This window comes from Oxyura jamaicensis, chromosome 4 (assembly GCF_011077185.1).
Source record: "Oxyura jamaicensis isolate SHBP4307 breed ruddy duck chromosome 4, BPBGC_Ojam_1.0, whole genome shotgun sequence".
Taxonomy (NCBI): Eukaryota; Metazoa; Chordata; class Aves; order Anseriformes; family Anatidae; genus Oxyura; species Oxyura jamaicensis.
The window spans coordinates 25,616,737-25,633,437 of NC_048896.1; the positions used below are offsets into that span (position 1 = coordinate 25,616,737).

A 16,701-nucleotide genomic window follows, 5' to 3' on the forward strand; every position below is an offset into this window, starting at 1 on the left:
GCCAATAGTGTCCTGGGCTGCATCACCAGAGGGGTGGCCAGCAGGCCGAGGGAGGGGATTGTCCTCTACTCTGTCTGCCCTTGTGAGGCCCCACATCGAGTACAGTGTCCCAGTTCACAGGGCCTTTGGGCTTTTACCTCTGTTTCTGATGGTGTCAGACCGAGAAGGCAGTTATGGCTTAAATACTGTGAATAAGAACTACCCCAAATATTATTTTGTCTTGACTGAAGCCTTCTGTTGCTCTCTGGCCTATGACCTCTCAAAGAAATTGAGCCAAGGATAGCAACTTCCCCCAGAAGGGACTTCAAGACTGTCAAGGGCAAGCAGAGAAGAATAATCAAAGCACTGGAGGAAATAATATTCCTGGTGTTTGTTGTTGACAATTTGGATGCTATGCTTTGGCAACACTCATGAAGAGAGGCCCACAGCAGCTTGAAAACAGGGCTCCAAACCACTCTCAGAGATTTGCCACACTGGCTCCCAGCCTGTGTCACCGGCGCAGGTAGATGCAGCAGCTCTCTGGCACTGCTGCTGTTGGCAGGAGAGGAGCAGGATGAGCCTCTTTTTCTGCCTCCTTCTCATTTCACTCATCAACTCCACTGTTACAATGCAGAGCTTGTGTCCTGCTGTCCTGGAGACAGTAGATGGTGCTATTGATAACACTATTCATGCAAATGTTTATCAATAAAAGCATACTAAGATGACTAATATTAAATGCTTCGTGTTTTCCTTTTATTCATCATCCCAGGGAACCTCAGGGCACTTCCACAAGTTCAAAAATAGCATTTTTGTGTCAGGCCATGTTTGACCTTGGTGCAGCCACCCTTTTGTGTGTCCCCACAGACCTGCTCCAGAGAGAAAACAGGAAAAGATAACAGACTGCAGATAAGTAGCAAAGAGCCTTGTTACACCGAGTCTCACTGAGACTTCAAGGATAATTTCAGTAAGCAGGGTGCAAACAGCCAGGTCAGAATCTGGCAGGGCTAATCTAAGTGAAACTAATCTCTCAGTTTTACAAGAGAATCTTTAACAACTTGAGGTCAGGCTGTCATCTCCATAATCGCTTGGGAAGTGCTGCTCTCAAAAGGCTGCACTGATTACCCCATTGCTACATGATAGCTGCTCTGCTGCTTTTCAGAAAAGAGACTTGTGGTCTTGGTCTCATTACAGTAATTGACTATTATTACTCACAAAGTAGCAGATTAGGGAAAAGCCCTGGATCCCAGTGGGGCAGAGGCTGTGCAAAGACACAGCTTTTGCCAGAAACTATTTACAAAGGCAACCCTGCTCCCCACACCCAGCCTGCAGAAGTGAAATGACATCAGCAGTATCAAAATGTTGAAACCACTCATTTCTGACTCCCAGATCAGTCATATTTACAGGAACCAGATAAGCTTCTTTTCTACCCTGTACAAAATTGTCATTACAACCAAGAAATGTGCATTCTAGCAGAGGCTAATGAAGGAATGGGCCAAGATACACCCACAAAGAATTGTCCCCGAGTAACATGGAACCGGCGCACAAAGCACCAAGACACTCTGCAAAGTGTTTTGTATCATCAGGCTTAGAGAAAGACATCGGAGGCCCCATGTCAGTGCACGTAGGAAAGACAACACTTATCTGAGAGAAGGAGATGCTCAGAGTTGAGTTTCAGCTGTCTGCCCACCTTAAGTCTTCTGTGTTCTAAAATCAGTGCTTCAGGCTTTCCAAATGAATCCAAACAGACACATCCAGCTTTGTGAACTGCATACCAAGCCCGGGGGGTCAGCCTGGTCCAGCTCCTAGTTCTCCTTAAAATCACCACTCTTAGGTGTTCTCTTATTTTCTATCATTTTCCCTTGCTGGCAGCAATTCTTTAAATTGATCTCTGAATGTGTACAATTTTGTACTCTGTAGATTTCTCAGAGAATATTTAAATAGCAGCAGATTGTGTTTCAAGCATTTCACATTGATGGAAATTAAAGGCCTGTTTCCTGAAGCTTTTAAATGTGTGTTTAACTTTGGGCACATGAGTAATGCTATTGATAACAAGGGGATAATTCATGTGCTTTGCTGTATTGCTGCCCAACAGCTGTGCAGACAATACAAATGGCTTGAGTGACATTCATAAGGTTGATCTATGTTTTTTTTCTTTTCTTTTTTTTTCAAAATAAGACTACAGAAGGTAAATAGGTTGGAAACATGTTTAATTCAAGGGGTAAGGGGCCTAGTGACAAAGGACATAGAAAAGGCTGAGGTACTTAAACTCTTCTTTGTCTCGTTCTTTACCCATAAGAACAGTCTTCAGCAATAAGACCCCTGAGACCCAAAGGAAACTCTGGGGCAAGGAAGACATTCTGCTCATTCTGCCATTCTCAGACACTTGCTTTTGTGTAAAAGTCCTTTCTGTTGACAACTACACTAAGGATGGCTCTGTAGTTTCCTCTTCTTTCACTAAGGCAGCAAATACCTTTTAAACTTGCAGGAAATGCCAGTTACACTCCTAGAGTACTTTTGGTCCCTCTAGTAAAGGTTGAATCATATTAACACCAAGATGCTGGGAACCCTGAAGTGGTCTTAGAAATATTGTCGCTATTGGTGAATTAAAGGCCAAATTCTCCAGATGTGACTAAATCACCAGCTTTCTGCAGGCCTCCCTCACCATCTGGAGGAAGGTTTAAACTGATGAAGCTGCCCAGAATCTCAGAAGAGAAAGAAAGGAAGGCTTCTATGGCAAAGCAACCATAGTAAGAGTATTCATCTTTGACAGATTTCACTGAGTATCCTCAAACTCATCTCAGCCATTTTCCAGCCATACCCATTCAGCTCAGTCTCTAATTCTAACATCTGCTGCATACAAAGTGCATATGTATGCTATTTTCACGAATACTAAGTTTTGTCCTAAACCTTTGCAACACCAGAAGTATCAGACTAGTATCCACGCAAGCCCTGCATTAGCAACAAAAGATTTGAATCAACAGTTACTTCTGTAAGTCAAAACTAGCACCTTTTGCAGGGAAACTGAAAATAAGAAACGTTGCTAGCAGGTCTACAGGAAGGCCCATCACGAAGTGACCAGATTAGCAGCCTTCAGATTGGCTGTTAGTGGCTTCACTTTTCCCTTGTGGCCTAACACAGAGGTGGCCCACCACTACTTAAGGCAGAGTGGCACATGGTTTTTGTTATACTACCAGCACAAAAACTGGGTGCTGCAAACAGCAGCTCTCACTTACATACTCTGCAGACCACCCTAAAACAAGCACTAGGAGATTTTGTTCCATCAATACGAATGCTCCCTCTGTTGGTACCAATGCCTGTACCATTGTTTTCTTGTTTGGGAGCCTCAAACATTGTTGAGACGTGAGGCAGTAAACTTGATTTTCTCAGGCCCTGGAGTTTATGGGCCAAAATCTGAGTTGCAGTTTTAAGCCACTCTTCATTTAAAAGATATTTGTACTCACGAACAATGCTGAATATTGCCCTCCCCTTTGTTCAAAAGAGGAGTGAAAAGTAGAGAGAACTCCCACCTGATTTTTTTTCCCCCCCTCTGAATTCCCAGTCACAGAAGCAAACGAGAGCAAAGAAAGAGCTAGGCTGAGCCCCAGCTGAATCATGATACTTGCAAATAAACATGTTCATTAATAGCATGCATTGTAGCCTAACTCTGCCAGCGTTGAGTATCAGTTGAACCATTGCTGAACTACATAGAGGCTGGGTTTTGTGCAGCAGACATTTTATGGAGTCAGTCCAGCAAGACAAAAACTGTTTTCTAACTCCAAATGTCAAGGCTAAGCAGTCTGAGAGAATAACCTTCCAGGTACTAAATGAATGTAGTTCCACTGAAGCAAAAGTTAGGAAATCAGCTAAACTTCTGCTCAGTACGATAGTAAGTTCAGTGCTTGCTTTTCCTTGTTCATCTCTTTTAGAAAGTTTTAATTTCAGTTTCAGCTATTCATTTCTACAGAGGGCAGTACTGACACAAAATAAATGGAAAACTATACAGGATTAGCTTTATATACCCATTGGACACTTGTTCTGCTTAGCCATGAAGTTGATCACTATGTAGGTACTGTATCTTTTCCTATCATAGCTGATTTATCATATTTTTTGCTCACAAGTGCCTGCGCATCAAACCATAAATCATAGTAGTTTGTGTCTCTCCCACAGCCAAGGCAAGGTCCAAAGCACCAGGTCTGGATGACACTGACCTGCCAGAGCTGCTGTCAGGTATTGGTGTAATTTCATAAAAAAGGCAACACATGAGGTGTGAGCAAAGCCTTGATACCCTTGTAGTGCTTTTCCATCAATCACCTCAAAATTTTAATTGCCAAATGTTTGAAAATGAGAAACGATTGTGTTTGCACAGCCCACTGCAGCCAGTGCCCCTGCAGCAGGGTAAGTAAGAAGAGGCTGAGTATAGAAGTACTTAGAATATGCATGAAAAGAGTGACATCATTTAATGAACTGAAAACGTTGCCTCAAAATGCTGCTGAAATATCACAGCTCATGTTTTCAGGGGTGGAGACAGAACTGAAGCACTGCAAGGGTACACTTCTAAAAAAATGTTAGCGTTGTTTATAACTTCTTTCCATAAATCACTTGTCTGGCTAGAAATAAGTTTCTAAACACTTACTAAATGTTTATCATTTTCCTGGACTCACTGATTTGGTGGCATTTGTGTTCAGTAGCTGAATCATGCCTTTTCCTTCTTCCAGTGAGAGACCAACTTGTCTTCTTGGTTTATGTAAGAGATCCTATTGCAAAAATATATGGCCTAGCTCAAATGGAAATAGTAAGATTTATAAAAACATTGCTGACCATGATGTAGTGTGGCTTTCAAAATCTAAGATGAGGATGATGATACTTTGAATAGTCTTTCGAAGTATAAACAGGCGGCTAACAAACACTGTTTTGAAAGTATTAATTAATACACAAAACAGCACATATTCTATCCAAATTGGTTTCTTTGATTTCTACAGCTTTTGTATCCTTTTTGGAAAGTGAATTCTAAAGAACAGTGTTTCTGGGGGGTGGAACAGTTTTGATGATATTAAGAAAACAGGAATTTCAATGTGAAAACCACACAAGCACGTGCTCACTGTCCTGTGCACACTTCAGTGTACCTCTTAGGATCAACAGGTTACAGAACGTACCTTGGCGTTAAGGCTAGGTACTGTCTTAAAATCCTTCTTGGAACCAAACATGGAAATTGATGGGAATATTTAGGAAAGTCATACTGATGGAAAAACAACCTGAAGTATAAGAGAGACTTCCAGGAAGCAGAGAAGAGTCAGATTTGGTGATCATGAAATGAGGTCTGAGCTCTGTTTGTAATGAATATGTATCTGGTTCAAACCATAAGAGTTTTTAACTTTTGCTCTGGGACCCTTTATCAAAATAGAATATTTTGTCTAGTTTCCAAAGCATTCCAGATCCAACAGTGGACAGCCACTGACATGTGCTGATAGATGGCTATCTATATGTGGTATCTATAACAGGGCATCTGTCACAAATGTCCCAGGGATGTTTCTCACTGCTGTTGTTTTAAAGATGACAGGACATGTTTTCATTCAGAAAGGTTGTCTATTTATATCCCTTGGACGCAGCTGCTTTCAGTGCTCCATGGAAGTTTTAACCGAACAGGAAGGAGGCCTTTGTACCCTGAAGGATGCTGTCCCCATGGAAATACTGTGTACAGGCATCTCTGCCTGGGAAGGCATGGGAGGGCAAGACTTAAGTTAGGGTTAATCCATAAATGTTGGTCCTGGTTCCTTTATGATACACTACCCAGATGATGTGTCACTGCCTGCAGGTTCATCCTGCACACACCACAGGTCAGACACCTGACTACTGTCACCGTAGGAAGCCACTTATGAGTTATCTGGTTTTTGATTGAGCCTTAAGCTGACACAGACTTGTTCCTGACTTATTCTGCTGAAAATTTAAGGGACAATATGTTTCACAAGGAAAAAAAAAGTGTATTTGTGTTTGGATATCTTGTCAGTGAATTCAAAAAAGCCAGGATATTTTCAGTAATCTCAGGGTATTAACATAACTTTCAGGTCACCCCTCTTTTTTATCCATTTCTATTATTTTCAGGCCCCGTACACCGGAAACAGCAATATTACAAGTTAATCCAAATGCAGCTGTTTGTACCCTCACTTTCTGTTTCATCATAGTAAAGTTCTGCCTGAGGAAAATGATGGGCTTGCTCTTCCTTTAGCCCTCCCTGAAACTGCTACCTTAAGGCTACAGATTCACCGCAAGACACTTAACTCTTTATAAAGATACACCAAATGAAAATCTTACTAGGTATTAAAGCAGCAGGTTTAACTTCATTAAACCACTGCAGGGAAAGGTGCAAGGAGACCCTCACAGCTTCTGTTTTACTCCCAACAGTAAGAACACTAAACAGACATCCTCAGCTTGTCCAATTACAAAACAAGTAAATCAAAATGACCTGTCAAGACTCATTGACTTTCCCACTGTTCACATCATTTTTTCCTGAATATAGATACATCAAAGGAGTTAAAGACATGCTATTAATGCCTATAACTGACTTAGGTTCACTCACCTAATTATTTCTATGTGCTTCCTTGAGTAGCTGAAGGAGCAATTAGCCAGTAGATTTCAAGAGTATCAAAGATGCAACTAAGAGCTAATGCAGTAGTACACTCCTTCCCATGGAGACAAATGCAGTAAATAAATAAATATATGTATATATATATTGATAATCCAGTGCTGTTTTCTGCAGAGTGGATATAAAATTCAGCCTTGAAACGCCTTCTTTCACACACTATCATGGACCACAGACACTTTTGCAACAAGCTGAAGATCTGCAGTAGAAGACAGAAAGCTTTAGAGATCAACGTGCTATGGACAGAAAGGAGGAGATACTGAAAGAATCCCCCCAAAACCCACTTGCCAGTGGCATGAATTTAGCTTATGTTTTGAGTACCTTAGCTTCCAGATGCTCAAATCTTCTGACTGCTTAAACACTGAAACCTTGAGCTTCTTGTCTCGCAGGTCTTAGGACTGCCATCAGGGAAGAGACTCTGCTACTCCTCCCTGTTGGGGAGCTCGGGGAGGTGAGGCAGGAGGCTTCAAGGATCAGAGGGAAATCAGAGGCTGGGCTCTGGGTCTGCCTCCTGTGATGTGAAGATTCCATCCAGATGTTCAAACAGACACAGCAAACGAGCACCAACAAAACCTGGGCAGAAACAATATGCTATGTGGGGAACTAACTAAAGGATGGGGCACTTCTTTGCAGGGACCATATCTATTTTGCCCCTGTGGGTAGCACTAATAGCCCTACCAGCCTCTTGTAAATACTCGTTCTCTCTGTGTTTGGGTCTCCAGAAGAAGCTCACTCACGAGGCAGAGCCCCTTTGTGCCGGCTGCTCTCTCTGTGGTGGTCTTCCCTACCTTTCTGTGCCTGCAATCGAGGACCGGAATGAGACAGAAGAATTAAATGAAACTACTCACGGCCAGAAAGTAAAAAAATAGTCAATAAGATGGGCTCCATTGACTCTGGACGCTGAATTTATGGCAAAAGCTCTGTTAAGGTAAACCTCAAAATGTAACAGTGCATGTAGTACATCTAACCACCCCCAAAGCACCTAGAGTCTGTGGCTCATTCTTCACTATCCACAGGACAGCAGCTTTGCAATTGGGATTCAGGTAGTAGGTGCAGCAGTATGGTGTTATTCAGAATCAAAGCCAGTTCATCAGCCACTACAACGTGAGTGATGGCATTGCTGCAGTCGCTAGTGCTGTGTTCATTAACAGCAGCTGATAATCCAGCCCTTGGGGCCTGATTCAGACAAATCTTTAATCAACTAAAAGCCACACAAGAAGCTGCAGATGTATTTGTGGAGAGCCCATCAGTAAGAACAGGCTGAAAGAGGTGAATTTTTTAATGTATTTTTAACAGCTACATTGTATTTAATTTCTAATCTAACAGAAGTTAGACCCAGGATGTCTCTTCAGAGCAAGCTACACTAACCAGAGTCCCTGTCCTTACATACAGAAGCAATGCAGTGCAGCTGAGGAGTACGCTGCCCATTATTATTCTCGATACGCTGCACTCTCATTACATTCCAAGGGAGCTGTCTGAGTCGATTGCAATGCTCAGAGTGTTCATCACTGCGGACCGGGGGCTGGCTGAACTGAGAGCCAAAAATGATGCTGGGGAATACGTAAATGCAGAATGCAGATTCCTCTGGCATTCAGAAGGAAATTAAGTCACCTAATTTGATTTCCTGGTAAGAATCTCCTCACGGAGCAGTGGGGATGTGTGCTGGTGCCAGAGATCCTCCAGGAGCTCCTGCAGTTTGGGAATTTGTTTGATCTGACCGCCTCATGGATGAGGATCAGAAGGAGTGATAGGACTTCCAGAGGGCAGTCCTACTGAGAAGGTGAGGTATGGGTGGGACTAAGCTGAAGGAAATCCCATTCTCTGTGATCCCTACATGTGTTACTAGGAGAAGGACAGATTTAATAGGACATCCCACCCAGCCTGGGCAGGAGGGAGCTGGGGCTTCTTGGGCAAGGTGGTGGTCCCAGGCAGAGCTGGCTGGTGCCTAGCAGCCAGGCTTTTTCCATCTTGTATAAGGACAGTTCAACCAAAGCCCAACATGAAGGCAACCCTTCAGAATAGGCTGTAATGTAACGTATCCCTACACAACACCACTAAAGACTGAGAGGTGCCACAGGCAGCTCTGAGCTGTGTCATATGTCTGTTAGCAATGCTACTGCAAATCTGTCTGGAAGCTGCTGATGCTTAGGCAGATCCACAGACAAGCACTGATTTATGAACCCTTCCAGAAAGCAGCATCATGTAATGCATTTAATTAACAGAGGTTCCCTGCTCATTTTGGCTGCTTAGCAGAAGGATGCGAGGGCTCTCTGCCTCCAGTTACTGGGGACCCAGTCTGGAGCACTTTGCTTTCGGCTGAGCTCTGTGAGGAAGGAACAGTAGCAAGGCTACAGCTTTTAGACATGGAAAACCCCAGTGAAGAGCCATTCTTCTGCAGGCTTTATCACCAGAAGGGAACCTATCAGTCACCCACCCAGACTGTCCGCCTAATATATGCCAGAGAAAAACATTAGCTAATTTCTGCATCCAGTTGACAGGGCTGGAACTTGCTGGTCTTGTCTGAGACACTCCTAAGTGATTCATTTGGACCATGCTCCTAAACACTGGCACTGATGCTATTTGATTCTTGCCAGCCAGCTTTGCCTCACTATGACTTCCATGCATCATGTCCTGGCCAGACCATGAGCTGGTGAACAGCTGAGTGGCTTTAAAAAACACCAGAACCTTATCTGAGCACTTCACATGGTGAAGGCAACAGGGTTAAAATGCTTGGGCTCTGTAGAGGAGAGGTAAAATATTGTGCAATGCATCCACTGTGTGACTTCAGCATATTCTGGGTCATCTGATACCAGAGCAGCATAGAGAAAAATGTTCTCTTGGACCTGAGGTAACAGAGGGTTCAGGCATTTGCTAAGTGACATGGAAGGCTTTCTCTTAAGGAGCCTTTCACAGACACTAAGGCAAGAACTTAGAAGTCCAGTGCTAGGGTACAGAGCCCCATTTGCCTAGATCACCAGCTGAAACCTACCCACACAGCAGTGCCCCAAATTCTCTATTGCCTGATGGCTTTGGGACAGCCTGTAATAAAAGGCATGCCTAAGTATGTAAGAATTGAGATCATCTTCACAATTGCCAGGTTAACCATTCTGCTGGCAATTTATACAGAGTGGTAGTCTTCGGAAGAGCTATGGTCCCGTGACTAACCACTCCCTTTCTAGTCCACTAGGCAAAGAGAGCTCTTCTGGGGCTGGGGAGCATCACCAGAGACACCTGAGAATCAGACCCTGGACCAACATGTTTATCCAATTTACTGCAAAGTTATTGATCTTGTGAGCAAGAGGCTGTATACAATCACTATTTCACCACAAGCTAGGAGTTCATGCTTGGCTGATGGTCCCTTGGGTTTCAGTGGTTTTCTTAAGACAAAGTGATACATTTGCAAAATTCTTCAGAAAAGTCATCTTGGAAGAAGGGGGAGCTCAGCCATTAAGTATGCGAGGCATGAACCATGGCAGTGGGCACTCAAATATGAAGGCATTTCCTTTGCTAAAAAACAACAACAACACATCTACCAGATTGTGATGTTTTGACACTAGAAGCATGCAAGTTGTACAGTTGTGTGGCACTTCTGGTTCTCCTGGGCTGTAAGTACAGTTTAATCGGTAATTTGCTGAAACGATTTATTAAGGAGGATGTAAACTTGGTAATCATGTTGCATAGCTGTGTAGACACGAGGAGGGGCACTCTTCACAAGAGATCTGTAGCTTTACAGTGCAAGAGTCCTGCCAAGATCAGCTGTTCCCCTCTCAGTTGTCTCCCTGCCCATGGCAGGGGGGGTTGGAATTACATGACCTTTAAGATCTCTTCCAACACAAACCATTCTATGATTCTATCAGTACTTCATAGAAAAATGGGAAGAATTGGATTTTGAATCGCTGTCCCTGGAGGTCTTCAAAAAGCATGTAGATTTAGAGTTTAGTAGCATGGTATAGTGGTGGACTTTAGTACTAGATTAAAGGTTGGACTAGATGAGCTTAGAGATCTTGTCCAACCTGAATGATTCTACGATAGCTCATTAGAAGTTAGGAAGGAAAAAATATTCGCTTTGCTTCCAAGAGAAAGAGTTTTTCCCTTTTGCTTAAATAAAGAAGAAAAAAAATGACTCAATCTCACCAGATTTTCTATGCTATGCCACAGCTAACATCAGGGGAGGACCAAATTCAGTGCACAGTTATTGGCAATAGTCTTTTGGGGCTTTAAAACTGATTCTTCAATCAGATATTAATTTGCGTTGCAAGACATGAAAATCTGCTGCCTGCAGATTTAAAGCATACAGCTGCACCAGTTACACTGAAGGCACAATTTCAAAGCAATCTATGCAGCTTAGAAAGCTTTTTTTTTTTTTTTTTTCTTTTTTTCCCCCCCAAACAGAAATAGACACTCTGCAAGGCAAGACATAGTACTTCAGGCCCTGTATACCAAAGGCACAGGGCCAGTGAGTGACAGAGTTAACTATCCCTACAACACCATGGCTGCTGCTGCTTACAAGAGCTTTTATTTTATTTACATGCAGTGTGTTAGCAAGACACTTAAATAGACGTGTGCTGAGTATTCCAGCAGGCAATGTTTTGTTCCCGGTAAACAACACGTGCAAAGCAAGGATGAGAGCTATGAGGCAGAGCTCCATTTAAAAGGCATCTCATTTAAGGCAGGTGGCAATCTCACATAACATGCCAACAACATCCAAATTGCCAGAGCACATTTTTCATTCCTCTATTGGAATCCTAACGCATAAAAAGAGTCTGTTGACAATTTCCATTCACATAAGTAAACATTTTTGATTGGCATTTCTCTAATGCTCTGGGAGGTTACCCAGTCAATGTATGTCTGCCATTTCTATCTTTAAAAACCCAGCTGACATAATTTTTCCCACTAAAAATCAATGCAGGCTTACAATAAAGTGTCTAGCAGGAACTTCATATTTCTTTCTGCAGCCATGTGCCTCTTGGCATGAAAAGAGAGGGCAGCAATAGGACCTCTAGGGGAAACCCTGGCCTTACAGGGTTTTGTGTGCCCCTCTGTTAAGTCCAGACAGTAGTGCCATTTTGCACTCCCTGGGCTTCCCTGGATGGTGGGAGGACAGAAACATGTCGCAGGCTTAGCTCCTTTATGTTCCTATTTTATATGGCTCTAACCCTGCCTGTTTTTGCAAAGCAAGAGCCACAAATCCAGTGCAGCATCCCAAATCTCTTCACTTTCTTAAAGAATCAAGGTCTCCCGCAGAAGCTGCACCTTTTCCTTGCTATACAATAAATACAAAAGGCAGTTCTGGAAGCATGGTGCCTTACTGCTGGGTCCTTCCTTTCAACCCAGGCCCTAAAAAAACCACCAGGTTCAGGTTTCACAACCCTTTGAACTAACCTTAAGTACAGTCACCACGCAGACAAGGATTCCATGTCTCTCATTGCTTGCAGCTCCCCGATCCTCTGAACTGTTCCACGGGGTGAGCAATCTTATCAAGCCATGACTGGATGCTTTCATGTCTCTCCTGAGAGGGACCTTTGCCCACTTTTATACCTAGGTCTCTGCTGCAGCTCATTGCATCTATATCAGCCTTCTCTAGGCTCTTGCTTTTTGGCAATGTAATCACTACTCAGCTGTCACTGTAAACTCCTTCCTATCCTTTAGCTTGATTTCACCTCCCTTTCTCCAGATGCAAGAAAAAAAAAAAAAAAAAAACACTCACACCTGCTTCCATTTACATATAACAATACGTAAATATCTGCCCTGACTCTGACCAGCAATGGTTTTCTATCCTAAATTGGAGTAACTCCTTACATCCAGCTGCAGGAAGGCCTCACCATGCTAGATGCTGCAGGGATACAAGCAACCAGCAACTTTGTCCATTTGCTGGAGGATCAGCTCACTACATTTCTTGTGTTAACATGACTTATGTAGCAGAAAATCCCTTTTAGCCCAGATGAAGATGTAAGCTGTTGTCCCTTCTCCCACCCATTTTCCATTAATGAGTTATTGCACCCGTGAGGCCTCACCTCAAGTATTGTGTGCAATTTTGAACATCACAGTGTAAGAAGGATGTATAACTGTTAGAGAGTGTCCAAAGGAGGGCTACAAAGATGCTGAAGGGTCTAGAGGGCAAGGAGTGTCTGAGGCCCGTTGGTTTGCTCAGCCCAGAGCAGAGCAGGCTGAGGGGAGGCCTCATGGCGGCCTGCAGCTCCCTCACGAGGGGAGCGGAGGGGCAGGCGCTGAGCTCTGCTCTCCGGGGACAGCGACAGGACCCGAGGGAACGGCATGGAGCTGGGACAGGAGAGGGTCAGGCTGGGGGTTAGGGAAAGGTTCTGCACCCAGAGGGTGGTCAGGCACTGGGACAGGCTCCCCAGGGCAGTGGCCACAGCACCAGGCCTGCTGGAGTTCAAGGAGTGTTTGGGACAACTCTCTCAAACGTATGATCTGATTTTTGGGTGGTCCTGTTTAGACCCAGGAGTTGGACTTGATGACCCTTGTGGGCCCCTTCCAACTCAGGATATTATATGATTCTGATTTTCACCCACATATTAAAGCCCTTTGGAATGAACGTCACTTGATTTTTGAAAATCAAACTGAACTGATTTAACAGTGGTGAAATGACTCTGCAAGAGAAATTCATTCACCCAGAAAAATGTGGAACACCCCAGGAAAAGAAGTATCTAAGACCACCCTACCCCTTCTCCTACAGATCTTTTACTTTAATACAGAGCTTTCTCTTTCTCTTGTTTGGGAAGACCTTTCTCTCCAAACAAATCTCTGCTCTGTGTTTTTCCTCCTGATTTCCTGCTGAACATGACACACTCTCGGACAGGAACACTAGAACCAAGGAACACTAGAACCAAACATCTTTTTCTTCCTAGTATCTGGAAAAGTGATCGGATTTTATTTGTTTATTAAGTATAGGCCCTTCTAAGCCACAACATCGAAAGGCCCAAATAATTTATTCAAGCAAAGCTTGCAAAACAAATTAAAGAAATATGAAGCTTTTTTTCTGGAGCTGATATTGGACGCTTTGCAGTAGTAGAGAAGTGTGCAGTCAGTGTAGACCACCAAGTAATAGCAATGTACCTGTGTATATGCTTGGGTGAATAATACAGAGAAGTGGGTCCCAGTTCACAGAGGCTTAAATCATGGAATCATTGAACAGCCGGGGTTGGAAGCGACCTTAAAGGTCCTCTAGCTCCAACCTTCATGGGCAGGGACACCTTCCACTAGATCAGATTGCACAAATATTGTTTTTAGTTTATTATTCTTCCTTAACCTCCATTAGAGACAGAAGGGATCAGCCTCGGCCTCTGCATCTGTAGCTAGTTTAAAAAAGGCTGTGACTTTTTTTTTTTTTTTTTTTTTTTTTTTTTTTTTTTTTTGTCAGGGAGTAGGTTCTGTGGAAGCTCCAGCTTTTGTATCAAAAGAGATTAGGACCATTTATGGACTGTTCTCAATTTTGTAGGCCGTTGTCCACACTGTCATCAATTCATTTGCAATAGGTATTCCAACCAGGTGAGAAAAAAATGCACAGAAGAAACTGGACAGATTTTCTCTCTTCAAGAAAAGCAGTGCCCACTATGAGACAGTTACTGCAGCTCAGTGCTGGTGTGAAGTCTTCCTTCTTAGGGAAACATCCAGTGGAGAAAATGTGACTGCTTTGTGCTCCATCTGTGCTACCATGAGGGAACAGGCCAGAGAAGCTGGCTTTGGCTTTACAAGGGAAGAGGGAGAGGTGAGAAGTGAGTGGCAGACAGGGAAAAGACTGCTCACCCACTGCCTTTCCGAGGAGCAGAAGCCACATCCTGGCTGCATTGCTTGCACTCAGTTTGGTGACCTCAGGACACGACCCAAAGCACAGGAAACCACACTAAGAAAATCCATCACAGTTGCTGGTATCACTACAGCAACATCCAGGAAGTGAAAAACAGATGAGAGAGAGCTAGCATGAGAGAGAGCCGTGCAGCTGTGAGCTACTTCACCCCTCCAAACTGCCCTTCAGCATCAACTGAGTCAAGGTGGTGGGTGAGGCTGAGAGGAGGGAGAAAGCTCTGCATAAGAGAGGTGGATGAAGGAGTTGTAGACTGCTATATCATAAGCTGTATGACAGGGAAGCTAGGGTGAATACCAGGAAAACTTTCCCACTAGAGAAGTATGTAAGCATGTGGAGCAATGTCAATAAAGGCAAAGAGATAAACCCATAAAAAAGAATACTTCACATGGGTCCAGTATCTGTACAGAAGCTTCTCCCTTAGTTTTAGACTTACTGAAACCTAAGCAATTTGTCTCATTAATTGATAGCCCACTAGTAGCTTATACCTTTCTGATGTTATGTAAGTGGATTTAGAGAAAAAGCACTGCCATGAGCAAGTTTCATATTAGGAAAAGAAATAAAGAGAATTATGGAATTAAGGCAGAACCCCAGCTTGAGTGACCCAAATCCCTTCCTTGTGCTTCAGTCCACTGCAGGCTATTAGAAAACTTTTTACTTTTATCTTTTTAAAGTTAATTCATCACTAAGATAGAACAACAAAGGCAAATTCCCTTGCAGGCTGGCAACCACACCCCCAAGTTGTTGGGCCCACCTAGTCTGACTGGTGCAATTGCAAAGGACGATGCTTTACTGAACTGGGTGCTCTGCCATGCAAGCAGCTGGACCCTCACTCATACAAGCACTGCTGGAATACGAACAATAGTGCATACATCACCATTTCCTGATTTGTGCTGGCAACTTTCTGTCAGTCCAAACATGCAGACTGTCATTATTATTCATAGTCAGCTACTACTAATACTTACCTACTACAGTACTGGGTATAGGTGTCTAATTAACAGTGGCTTTCTTTGCAGAGACATCAAGTGTCCACAGGTCTCCACGACCTGACCTCAGCAGGAGAAAAGAGCACTCTATACTTCTCACAGATTAGGGCATATTTACCTAAATACTCAGCTGCAGATTTAAGTGCCTACATTTTAAAACATTGGTTTGTGAATATAGCAATTTATGGTTCTCAAAGGAGCAATTTGAAATTTGGTGAGGGAGTCTTAAGGTCTCCACTCACAATTCTGCCACTTACTGCAGAGTGGTTTCAAAAGCATTTGAATCTCTGAAAGTATTTCAGTTTCCTTATCAGGTTAAAGAAGCTAAGCAGATATCCTGGGTTGTAGTGCTGCTGGTAGGAAATCTCACGTACTCAGTAAATCAGTTTATACACAAGTAAGAAGCCATATTTATTTTTTTATACATGCAGGCACTATCTCACTGCTATGTTGTATAGTATAAAATCTGTGTCAGATGGAAATGGTGCACTGGCGATGACTGGTTTGATAGGATGCTAACTCTTTTTCTTTTGCAGAATTGAGCACTGGTCAGTTTTTTGCTGGGCAGGGGATCTCTAGGATTTTTCCTTGCTGCAGTGAGGCTACACGGATGAAGTAGGAACAGCTCTCAGAGGTTTTCCTGCCTGGAAAGGAAGACTGTCAATTGCAGCATGCAGCTGCACGAACCCACCAAACGCAGGGGAACACCATGCTCCTGGCAGCTAGGATTCAAGACTAATCTTTGGCAGCTACTGGCATGCAGGAACCTGAACCGTATGACAAGGAATCCAGCAAAGCTCATTAATAAATTACCCTGTGTGATTGCCCAAAACACTGAGCACTTAGCTGAAGTAACCTGAACCCTCATAGCCAACCACAAGGTACAATGAGTATAGAAACACACTTAAGGAAATAGCTAATTATTATTTTGGGAAAGAGAGCTCCAGCTTTGGGTGGAAAGCCAGAGTTTCCCCAGCAGCAGAGCCACTGTGTAACCACATTTGCTCAGGACCTATTTTACTCCTCTCACCTCTCTGAGTGTGGCAATGTAGGAAGGTAGGAAATGATTTTCCATATTCCCTAAGCCATTGCCATAGTAAAGAGCGCCCCTAGGTAGGGTCGCTGTGTCCTCCAGTAGGAGACAGGCACGTTGAAATACTACACCTGTAACAGCATCAGACCAAAATACTACTCTGCCATTGTCTGTTATGCTCATTCGTATCATGAGATAAAACTTCTGTTTCCTTTAGGGGCAGAAGAGGGTTCAAAGTTAT

The 16,701-nt window shown here is 43.4% G+C and overlaps 1 long non-coding RNA gene across 2 annotated transcripts; it reads right to left on the reverse strand.

The window, feature by feature from the left end:
* LOC118167072 lies at window positions 1-12,146 on the reverse strand. 2 transcript variants are annotated; one of them, XR_004750916.1, is made up of 3 exons: window positions 11,999-12,146; window positions 6,938-7,189; window positions 1-845 (listed from the first exon to the last, which is right to left on the reverse strand). It is a non-coding gene; the product is annotated as an uncharacterized LOC118167072 (long non-coding RNA). The 2 variants fall into 2 exon arrangements; XR_004750915.1 differs by lacking the exon at window positions 1-845 and adding an exon at window positions 6,058-6,815.
* Window positions 12,147-16,701: the final 4,555 nt, after the last annotated feature.